This window comes from Rhamphochromis longiceps, linkage group LG12 (genome assembly GCF_057381845.1).
Source record: "Rhamphochromis longiceps isolate RC_006_pf linkage group LG12, R_longiceps_female_GT1.1, whole genome shotgun sequence".
NCBI classification, from domain to species: domain Eukaryota; kingdom Metazoa; phylum Chordata; class Actinopteri; order Cichliformes; family Cichlidae; genus Rhamphochromis; species Rhamphochromis longiceps.
Window position 1 is genome coordinate 5,937,022 of NC_140568.1, and position 12,070 is coordinate 5,949,091.

Below are 12,070 nucleotides of genomic sequence, written 5' to 3' on the forward strand. Positions count from 1 at the left end.
CCTTGTGTTGGTCTGAGGAGATTTGCAAAAATTCTATAAATCCCACAACAATGATAGTGACATTTTCTGAAAGCCAGCAAAAATACCTACGTTTTGATGTATAATTTGTGGAAGTTGAGTGAAAATTGAGCAAGTAGCAAGAAGTTGTTCGGACATGAAGTGAAAATTGCAAAACCTTCAGTGGCACACTGGAAGCCAAGAGCATAGCAACCATAACAACGCATGTATTTTGTGAAAAATCACAATTTTGCAACTCAAAACTTTAAGAGGCATAAAAGTAAAACAGTAAAACATTTGAAAAAGCTGAATCATACCTGAATAGCCCAATAATTTGTGAACATTTTAAAGTTTGAATGGTTGTTCTAGGTGAAAATATGAGGAAGTAGTTAAGTTTCAAAAACAAGCAAATTTTAGCAGAATTGCAGAAGTTTCCCATTCATTTCAATGGGACAAATTAAAGGAAAAAAGCTTAATATTTTAAAAAGTATAATAGTTAAAAATAGCAAAAATCGTAGCGTAAATTAGCAGAAATAGCAGAATAGTTTAAAATTTGAACGGTGAAAATCGGCTGAAAATTGTGGAAGTAGTTAAGTGCCAAAAAGTGTACGGAAGCAACTAGAATAATAATAATAATAAAGAATAAAGAGAAACAGGAACTCAATAGTGTGGATGCTTAAAGCATCCACACAATAATAATAATAAAGAATAAAGAGAAACAGGAACTCAATAGTGTGGATGCTTAAAGCATCCACACAATAAAGAATAAAGAGAAACAGGAACTCAATAGTGTGGATGCTTAAAGCATCCACACAATAATAAAGAATAAAGAGAAACAGGAACTCAATAGTGTGGATGCTTAAAGCATCCACACAATAATAAAGAATAAAGAGAAACAGTAACTCAATAGTGTGGATGCTTAAAGCATCCACACAATAATAAAGAATAAAGAGAAACAGGAACTCAATAGTGTGGATGCTTAAAGCATCCACACAACTAGAAAAATTTGCATTTCCTGCGAAAATGCAGTGTGGATGCTTAAAGCTGAAGCTGTATGCAAAAAGTAGCTGAAAAAGCTGAAAAGTTGCAGAAATTGTAAAAACTTTGCAGAAGCAAAATAAGTTTGCTAAAATGGAATAACTTAGCAGAACTGCAATATCTTAGAGGAAACATAATACTTGGCAGAAATACAATAGCATAGCAGAATTTAGCAGAAATATTGTAACTTACCAGAAACATGATAACTTCTCAAAAATACAAGAATTTAGGAGAAATAGTATAAGATAACAGAAAGAATATATTTAGCCAAAAATACTTAAACATTACAGAAACACTATGATTTAGAAAAATAGTACAACAGAGCAGAAATATTGTGATTTACCAGAGACACTGTGATGAACTATGAATATTGTAATTTTAAATTAAGACTATGTTTTAGCAAAAATATTATAATTAATCAGAAATACTAAATTTAGCAGAAATACTATATTAAGCACAAATCCTATGAAAAGCAGAAATAGTATGATTAAGCATAAATACTACATTTAGCAGAAATACTATATTAAGCACAATTCTTATAAAAAGCAGAAATACTATATTAAGCACAAATCCTATAAAAAGCAGAAATACCATGATTAAGCATAAATACTACATTTAGTAGAAATACTATATTAAGCACAAATCTTATAAAAAGCAGAAATACTATATTAAGCACAAATCCTATAAAAGCAGAAATACTATATTAAGCACAAATCCTATAAAAAGCAGAAATAGTATATTAAGCACAAATCCTATAAAAAGCAGAAATAGTATGATTTAGCACAATAGTAATGAGTTAAACAGAAAAATAGCTCATCTGATAGAGTGGGCACAATAATGGTGTCAAATATTTTGTTCTCCTTGTTCTCCAGTATTCTGACATATGTCTCAAAATAGAGCATTCTCTGTACAATTTCACCCCTCACATAACAAGATGAAGATGTGATCCTTGCATTGTTGAGCTGATGCCATTCCTGGTCAGCTGTCTGTTCTCCTTTTGCTGTCTCAATCTTATGTACCATGTCCTCTGTGACCAGTAAGCTTTCAAGGTTGAAGAGTTCCTCCTCACTGTAGACATGCACACTCTGTGTGGGATCCAGCCTGTACTGAGTGGCAGTGGCAGGTAAAGAGGAGGATCTTGGTAAATGTTTACAGATTTTGTGGGTAATCTGGGCTCCTGGTTAGAGAACACGCTCACCAATGCTGTCTTAAGACTGGTCTTCTTGTCACTGAAGGCCATGGTTGCGGTAAGAGGTCAATTTGTTACATCAATGTCTTTGCATGATTTTCCAGTGTTTAGCAAGGAGATGTAAAGTGGGTCACCAGCCAAGTTCTTGTACAGCGTACTCCTTTAAAGGACCATAATAATGTGAGGATAAAACAAGGCACTGTGAAAGTCATCTATGCAATAACAATAACAATAATAATAATAACAACAACAACTTGACATTGTACCTGCATCATTATTCAAAAATGTCTTTGAGTTCATTGATCCATGGAACTGGCCCTGGTTCCAAACCCTGAAAAAAAAAATAGCAATAACAAATATAAAAGAAAAAAATACTTATACATATTACTTATAACAGGTTATAAAAGAACATTAAAGGGTCAGTCCTGAATATGAATCTCAGCACTTACTGCTGTTTGGATTTGTCCCACTGTTGGTCTGTCTCGGTGCTGGTGTGAAGATACAACCTGCAGCTTCAGTTCTGAAAAATGTACTGTTTGAAAGGGCAAAACAGTGTGCTTACACACTGCATTGCCAGCTACACACCAGCACCGATCAGAAAAAAAGGACAACAGGGTCCCGAAGCTCAGTCTGCACTAAACCATATAGAAAGCCAGTCTTACACATACTGACAAAGGCTAGAGACTTTTTCAGGGTTAGATGATGGCGCTCAAGATGGAGCAGGAGTTACAGTCAAAGTCATTTATAATTCTGTGAACAACCATTATTTACCAGGGCTCACAGAATATGATCACTCTCCTTTCTTAGTGTCCTACAGAGTACAGTACCTAAAAGGATACCTTTATCACAGTAACATTCTAATACAAGTATAAATAATTTTAATAAATAGCATTTGAGTACAAATAACTGATATTAAATTTACCTGAGTATTAAAAGTTATTTCTGGGAATAAATTTAAGTGTCAAAATTAAACCTTTTTCTTATGTGCCATTTTGTTAAGAAAAAAAGCACATTGCTGCAGGTTTAATTAAAACAATATGGTAAGCTTTAGGCTTCAGGAAAAAAATGGTATTGGTTGTGAGACAAACAGTGGTAATAAGGGGACTTGTCATAATCGCTGAGTTCTCTACTGTTCTTTCTTACCCTAAGAGGCTTGATGTCTCTCCCTAAACAGGAACAGGTGAGAACTGAACACCCAGCCGATGCCTAACTTACAGTGTGATGCAAAAGTTTGGGCAAAATTGTTAATAGTCATTATTTTCCTGTATAAATGATTGATTGTTATGATAAAAAATGTCAGTTAAATATATCATATAGGAGACACACACAGTGATATTTGAAAAGTGAAATGACCAGAAAGTGTGTGATAATTGTTTAAACAAAATCAGGCAGGTGCATAAAATTGGGCACTGTTGTCATTTTATTGATTCCAAAACCTTTAGAACTAATTGTTGGAACTCAAATTGGCTCGGTAATCTCAGTGACCCCTGACCTACATACACAGGTGAATCCAATAATGAGAAAGAGTATTTAAGGGGGTCTACTGTAAGTTTCCCTCCTATTTTCATTTTCTCTGGAGAGTAGCAACATAGCGGCTCAAAACAACTCTCAAATGACCTGAAGACAAAGATTGTTCACCATCATGAATTAGGGGGAGGACACACAAAGCTATCTCAGAGATTTAAGCTGTCGGTTTCCACAGTTAGGAACATATTGAGAAAATGGAAGACCACAGGCTCAGTTCAAGTTAAGGCTGGAAGTGGCAGACCAAGAAAAATCTCGGATAGACAGAAGCGACGAATGGTCAGAACATTCAGAGTTGATCCACAGACCAGCACCAAAGACCTACAACATCATCTTGCAGCAGATGGAGTCACTGTGCATCGTTCAACCATTCGGCGCACTTTACACGAGCAGATGCTGTATGCGAGAGTGATGCAGAGGAAGCCTTTCTCCACCCACAGCACAAACAGAGCCGCTTGAGGTTTGCTAAAGCACATTTGGACAAACCAGCTTCATTCTGGAATAAGGTGCTGTGGACTGATGAAACTAAAACTGAGTTATTTGGGCATAACAAGGGGCGTAGTGCATCGAGGAAAAAGAATACAGTATTCCAAGAAAAACACCTGCTACCTGCAGTAAAATATGGTGGTGGCTCCATCATGCTGTGGGGCTGTGTGGCCAGTGCAGGGACACATGGATTCCACTCAGTATCACCAGATTCTGGAGACCAATGTCCAGGAATCAGTGACAAAGCTGAAGCTGCGCTGAGGCTGGATCTTTCAACAAGACAACGACCCGAAACACTGCTCAAAATCCACTAAGGCTTTCATGCAGAGGAACAAGTACAACGTTCTGGAATGGCCATCTCAGTCCCCAGACCTGAATATTATTGAAAATCTGTGGTGTGACTGTCCATGCTTGGAAGCCATCAAACCTGAATGAACTAGAGATGTTTTGTAAAGAGGAGTGGTCCAAAATACCTTCAACCACAATCCAGACTCTCATTGGAACCTACAGGAAGTGTTTAGAGGCTGTAATTTCTGCAAAGGGTGAATCTACTAAATATTGATTTCATGTCTTCTTTTGTGGTGCCCAAATTTATGCACCGGCCTGATTTTGTCTAAAAAAAAAATATTGCACACTTTCTGTAAATCCAATACACTGCATTTCACTTCTCAAATATCACTGTGTGTGTCTCCTATATGATATATTTAACTGACATTTTTCATTGTAACAACCAACAATTTATACAGGAAAATAATGACTATTAACAAGGTTGCCCAAACTTTTGCATCACACTGTAACTCTCAGCCTGGCCATTTCACTTTTCCTGCTGTGCTGGCCTGCCCTGATGATGACAACACTGGTCACCCAGTCATTGTTTGACACTGGTTAAAAAGGGAAGTTATCAATGCACAACTTACAAACATTCCAAAAAGCAAAGCAAAAAACCTTTAGTATTTTGTCAAATGCCATACTTATTTTTGTCGTTTTTAACCAAATCTAGCTCTACTCAGAGTAGAGGAAAAATTCTCCATGTTTCACCATTGGATTCAGCAAAGATGATTCTACTAAGCATTACTTACGGTATTAATATAGATAAATGAAACATTTGCTTCATTTATGAAAGCTGATTCATCAGTGTTAAAACTACAATAAAAGGTGTTACAATCAAGAATTGCTGACATTTCAAATACTCATCAGTCTAAGCTAAGAAACCCTGTGTGACTTGGCCTCAAAAGCACACAGTCCAGTACTTAACCACATAATAATGATTAAAAGTAAGTAATAGTTTTTGTCCTCTAAATATGAAAGCTTGCCTGTTTAATATGCATCTTTGAAACTATTTTTCCCCAAATGTTGGATACTTGTCACAAATATTCCTCTCTGTAGCTCTGACATATCACAGGTCACCTGATGCCTTCGGTTTCTCTCTTGCCTTTCAGTAATCACCTACTTAGAATTCACAAAAGACCAACAATTACACCATTGACAGAAATGTCACAAAAGTCACAAAAAGGTTCTGGTGCAGAGTTCTACTTCTACTTCAGCTTCTTGGAGGCAGGAAGTGTGACAAAAGTGAAGCTTTACAGACAGAGTAGAGCAAAGTAACTGGGACAAATTTAATCTCTAAATGACTATTTACCTGTTCTTGAGAGGGCTCGAACATCATAGTTACTCGATGTTTACACTCTTACAGTCAGTCTTGATCAATTCAGCAAAAACATCTGAAAAACAAAATGTTGCACAATTTTTAAAAATAAAACAAGTAGAATTTTAAGCAAATTCTAACATGTCTGATTCTATACTGTTCAATATTATTTCATTTTCATTGTGACATCACTAGTTACATCTGATATTTCCGAGAAAACACTAAAACAATCAGCTGTTTGTGAGCTGCACACTATGATTGTGATAAAACATTTAAACTTTGTAGCTCATACAGTTATACCTCTGCTTTACGGTCTTCTGGCTTTAAGTTTATTAGGCTCTTCTTGCATAACCATCAGAGAAATAATTGGATAGTAGTCATCTGAATGTTACAGTTACTGAGGCAAAGTGTGTGGCATTAGGAGAAAGAGACAAAAAAGAAAAAACAAAACCTAAGCTGGGAAAGCTATACCTGAAACATCATTAGAAAACCTGAGACGTGGAAACTCAGAGGGGATGTCCAGCAGAGAAAACACAGGGGCTGATAGATAGCAGAGAACGTAGAAGTAACGCAGACAATCTAACGAAAACAGAGGTGAACACACACACTATGGCTGTGTCCCAATTAAGAGACCGCACACTTTGAGTGTGATTACGTCACCGCCACGGGACAACGGCTGTCCCAATTCCAAGTGTACTTCAAATGCATACTCCAAATGCGCCGTCGATTTCCCCAAATATCAAGCGTGGTCCGGTGCACGCTTTGTGGTCCCATATATCCCACAATTCATAGCGCGGCAGTGGGTGTAGATAATTTTGCCGCAAAATATGGCAAAAGGCAGCGGCCGAAGAGTGAACTGTCAATGAATATAACGTCACTGATTTTTGTGCGAATGTTTAACGAAGAACATTAAAACATTACTGTTGGCCACATGTCGGCAAAGTTATGTGACATTAGTGATGTTTGTACTTTCAGCGATTACTTGGTTTTAAAGCCTTTACTTCTAAATTATATATATATATATATATATATATATATATATATATATATATATATATATATATATATACACACATACATATATATATATATATATATATATATATATATATATATACACACACATACATATATATATATATATACACATACATACATACATACATATATATAAAAAACACCCAGCACGCCCCTGCGGGCAGTTTATCCTTCAAGCTCGGGTCCTCTACCAGAGGCCTGGGAGCTTGAGGGTCCTGCGCAGTATCTTAGCTGTTCCCAGGACTGCGCTCTTCTGGACAGAGATCTCCGATGTTGTTCCCGGGATCTGCTGGAGCCACTCGCCTAGCTTGGGAGTCACCGCACCTAGTGCTCCGATTACCACGGGGACCACCGTTACCTTCACCCTCCACATCCTCTCGAGCTCTTCTCTGAGCCCTTGGTATTTCTCCAGCTTCTCGTGTTCCTTCTTCCTGATATTGCTGTCATTCGGAACCGCTACATCGATCACTACGGCCGTCTTCTTCTGTTTGTCTACCACCACTATGTCCGGTTGGTTAGCCACCACCATTTTGTCCGTCTGTATCTGGAAGTCCCACAGGATCTTAGCTCGGTCATTCTCCACCACCCTTGGGGGCATCTCCCATTTTGACCTCGGGACTTCTAGGTTATACTCGGCACAGATGTTCCTGTACACTATGCCGGCCACTTGGTTATGGCGTTCCATGTATGCCTTGCCTGCTAGCATCTTGCACCCTGCTGTTATGTGCTGGATAGTCTCTGGGGCATCTTTACACAGCCTGCACCTGGGGTCTTGCCTGGTGTGATAGACCCCAGCCTCTATGGATCTTGTACTCAGAGCTTGTTCTTGTGCTGCCATGATTAGTGCCTCTGTGCTGTCTTTCAGTCCAGCTTTGTCCAGCCACTGGTAGGATTTCTGGATATCAGCCACCTCCTCTATCTGCCGGTGGTACATACCGTGCAGGGGCCTGTCCTTCCATGATGGTTCCTCGTCTCCCTCCTCTTTCTTGGGTTTCTGCTGCCTGAGGTATTCACTGAGCACTCGGTCAGTTGGGGCCATCTTCCCAATGTATTCTTGGATGTTCCTTGTCTCATCCTGGACTGTGGTGCTGACACTCACCAGTCCCCGGCCCCCTTCCTTCCGCTTAGCGTACAGCCTCAGGGTGCTGGACTTGGGGTGAAACCCTCCATGCATGGTCAGGAGCTTTCTTGTCTTTATGTCAGTGGCTTCTATCTCCTCCTTTGGCCAGCTTATTACCCCAGCAGGGTACCTGATCACGGGCAGGGCGTATGTGTTGATGGCCCGGATCTTGTTCTTACCATTCAGCTGACTCCTCAGGACTTGCCTGACCCTCTGCAGGTACTTGGTGGTTGCAGCCTTTCTAGCGGCCTCTTCATGGTTCCCATTTGCCTGCGGGATCCCCAGGTACTTGTAACTGTCCTCTATGTCTGCAATGTTGCCTTCTGGTAGTTCAATCCCCTCAGTTCTGACTACCTTCCCTCTCTTTGTTACCATCCGACTACACTTCTCCAGTCCGAACGACATTCCAATGTCATTGCTGTATAGCCTGGTAGTGTGGATCAGTGAATCGATGTCTCGTTCACTCTTGGCATACAGCTTGATGTCATCCATGTACAGGAGGTGGCTGACAACTGCTCCGTTCCGTAGTCGGTATCCGTAGCCAGTCTTGTTAATGATCTCACTGAGGGGGTTCAGGCCTATGCAGAACAGCAGTGGGGACAGAGCATCTCCTTGGTAGATCCCGCACTTGATGGTAACTTGTGCTATGGGCTTGGAGTTGGCCTCTAGTGTTGTACGCCACATCCCCATTGAGTTCCTGATGAAGGCTTTTAGGGTCCCATTGATCTTGTACAATTCTAGGCATTCCAGTATCCAGCTGTGGGGCATTGAGTCATAGGCCTTCTTGTAATCAATCCAGGCAGTGCACAGGTTGGTCAGTCTGGTCTTGCAGTCTCGGCTGATTGTTCTGTCTACCAGTAGCTGGTGTTTTGCACCTCTGGTATTCTTGCCAATTCCTTTCTGTGTCCCGCTCATGTATTGACCCATGTGCCTGTTCATCTTAGCCGATATGATGCCTGACAGGAGCTTCCATGTAGTACTGAGGCAGGTTATTGGTCGGTAGTTGGAGGGGACCGGTCCCTTCTTGGGGTCCTTGGGGATCAGGACCGTCCGGCCTTCAGTTAGCCATTCCGGGTGTCTTTCGTTAACTAGCAGCTGGTTCATTTGTGCTGCCAGACGCTCGTGGAGTGCAGTCAGCTTCTTCAGCCAGTAGGCGTGAACCATGTCGGGCCCTGGTGCTGTCCAACTCTTCATACTGGAGACCCTTTCTTGGATATCTGCCACTGTGATGGTTACTGGACCCTGTTCAGGGAGGTCGCTGTGGTCTGCCCTCAGATCCTCTAGCCACTGAGCATTGCCGTTATGGGTTGCATCCTTCTCCCATATGCTCTTCCAGTATTGCTCCGTCTCCAGCCTTGGTGGTGCTGTTCTCTTATTGTTCCCTTGCCACTGAGAGTACACCTTTGCTGGTTCTGTGGAGAACAGCTGGTTTATTCTCCTGCCTTCTATCTCTCTGGTGTACCTCCTCAAGCGGCTGGCCAAGGCTGTGAGTCTTTGCTTGGCAGTTTCCAAGGCCTCAGGTATGGACAACTTGCTGTATTTCTTAGGCACCTTATTTGTCGCACCTTTCTGCAACTCCGTTAGTTGGCTAACCTCCCTCCGTGCTACTTTGATCTTGCCCTCTATGTATATATATATATACATACATATATATATATATATATATATATATATATATATACACACACACATATACATACACACACACACACATGTATATACGCCTGTCCCCACACCTCGCGTGGGAGCCGGTGGGGCTCGGCAGGGACCGGTGCCTGTTCCTGCGCCCCGGAAGAAGGCGGCGGAGCCGGCAGCGGTGGAGGCGGCGCCCGAGGAGCCGCTCCAGCCGGGAGAGACTGAGGCGGCACCCGAGGAGTCGCTCCAACCGGGAGAGATAGCAGCGGAGGCGGCACCCGAGGAGTCGCTCCAGCCGGGAGAGACAGCAGCGGAGGCGGCACCCGAGGAGTCGCTCCAGCCGGGAGAGACAGCGGCGGAGGCGGCGCCCGAGGAGCCGCTCCAGCCGAGAGAGACAGCGGCGGAGGCGGTGCCCGAGTACCCGCTCCAGCCGGGAGAGGCAGCGGCGGAGGTGCAGCGTGGGGAGCTGCTCCCACCGGGAGGGGCGGAGAAGCCGCGGGATAAGTCGGTGGTGCCCGTGCTAGGGGAGTCCGCGGCACCGAAGCCCGAGGTTGGCGGGGTGAGCAGAGCGGCCTCACCTCCACCAGAGGCCGGTGCCTGCCGGACATCTGCCCAGCCGCCTGCGAGCCGGGGCGCACGACCGTGCCGACCGCGCCGCGTTCACCTGCCACGCGGCCGACCTTCCGCCTGCGGTGGGGGGAGTACGTTCGGCCGGATGGTTCCCCGGCCTCAGTCAGGCGATGGGGGTATGTGGCGAGGCGTAGCCTGCGGTGCCGTGCAGAGGAGGCGGACACACCTGTACGGCATCCGCAATCACGCCCCGCCGAATTAAATATTGTACTGGGTCCTGTGGTTGGGTTGTTGGTGTTATGTTGAGCTGGCAGCAGGAGAGCTGCAGCTCTGAGTGCGAATGTACAGCAACCATGTAGGGATTAATAAAAAAAATATCAAAATGCCACTGGGTCTGCCGTGGTCGTTTACAATGATACATTTAAAGTCATACTAACTTTGACATATTTCTTCATATATTTGTTGAATTAAATGGTTATATGAATTAAACAGTCTGTCTGTACATAATTCTGACAGATTTTAAGGAGGCTGTAAGCTCACCAAGCCAAAACCCCAACCATACTATAGCTTTTACATCATTACATTTCTGAGTTTCATAACTGTGGTGGTGCAACTACATAATACATTATTTTAAACATACCCTAAACAACAGCTTTACAATGAACACAACTGTAAAGATTTCTGACCTTAAGTGTTTTACCCTACAGCAAGCTATCACGATTAGGCACTTATATTTAACATAGCTAATACATTTACCTTTTCCTGTCATGTGTTGACCAAGTTTAGCTTACCTTTTTGAAGTAAAACCTTGAAGCTTGACCCTTTGAATTTTGAAATGTTAGGATGCTCAGTCACCGTGTGCAGCCTTGAAACCTGCGCCTTCGGACGAAATCTGGAGGGAATTAGCACTCCTGCGTCTATGAACGTATTCGAACCGCATTGATTTCCCGCACTCTGTCCCGGGGACTAGCAGTAACGTGGATCTGTTAGGCGTGCTTCCATGACACCAGGAAAAGAGATCGCCACTTTCAAAATAAAAGCTCATCTAAAAAAATACATGCAGGGCTTTAGCAGTCGAACTTTAAAAAAACTACATAATACATTAACTACATAAAAAATAAAAAAGACCAGTAATTTTATACGTTTTAAATTGTAAGTTTGAGACTTATAAAATAGTACTGATAATTTCATAATTCAAATTAGACAAGAATCGGGTCTGATCACCAACAAAAACCGCCCTAAAGTAAAGGGACAAAATCAACACAAGGCAGTACAATTGGGAAAAACAACAATCATAGTTAGCCAATCAGGCCGATGGCAACAGATTGCATCACAATTTGTAACATCAAAGACCAGCGGTCCCTTTCCCGGTCTTTCTGAAGAAACTTACAGACACAGTCACAGCTCTTCTACTTTGTGCTCTTGTGATATTAAGAACTTCATAAAACGTAAGTATTGATATTGAAGCCGTTTTTTAGTGCCTTTATACTATGTATAACACATTATAATGTAGTGAAAGATAAAAAATCTAGCCATTTAAGTTCCTGTGAATATAAAGACCGTCAAAGTACCCCTAAAATTTGGTCTGACTTTTCTATCGGCCTATGAATGTTTTATATATGTGTATCTCCATTTTTCTCTCGAAGAAAAAAAATTACTTTTGATAAATTCACATTTAGTATTGATAGCAATGTATTTGTAGGTGTCATAGTTTGATGAACTTATTGTTTCAGGGATATTTAATTGAAAAAACTATCTGAATGTATTCATGAAAATGGCATCTATTTTTTTATGAAATATTAAGATCTTACAGAATCAGACAAATCTT

At 41.6% G+C, this 12,070-nt stretch overlaps 1 long non-coding RNA gene across 1 annotated transcript; it reads right to left on the minus strand.

Annotated features, from left to right (window-relative positions):
- Positions 1 to 1,810: 1,810 nt before the first annotated feature.
- Positions 1,811 to 11,527, minus strand: LOC146656683 (uncharacterized). Its single transcript, XR_014914197.1, has 4 exons — positions 11,034 to 11,527; positions 5,874 to 5,955; positions 2,491 to 2,555; positions 1,811 to 2,384 (listed from the first exon to the last, which is right to left on the minus strand). It is a non-coding gene; the product is annotated as an uncharacterized LOC146656683 (long non-coding RNA).
- Positions 11,528 to 12,070: the final 543 nt, after the last annotated feature.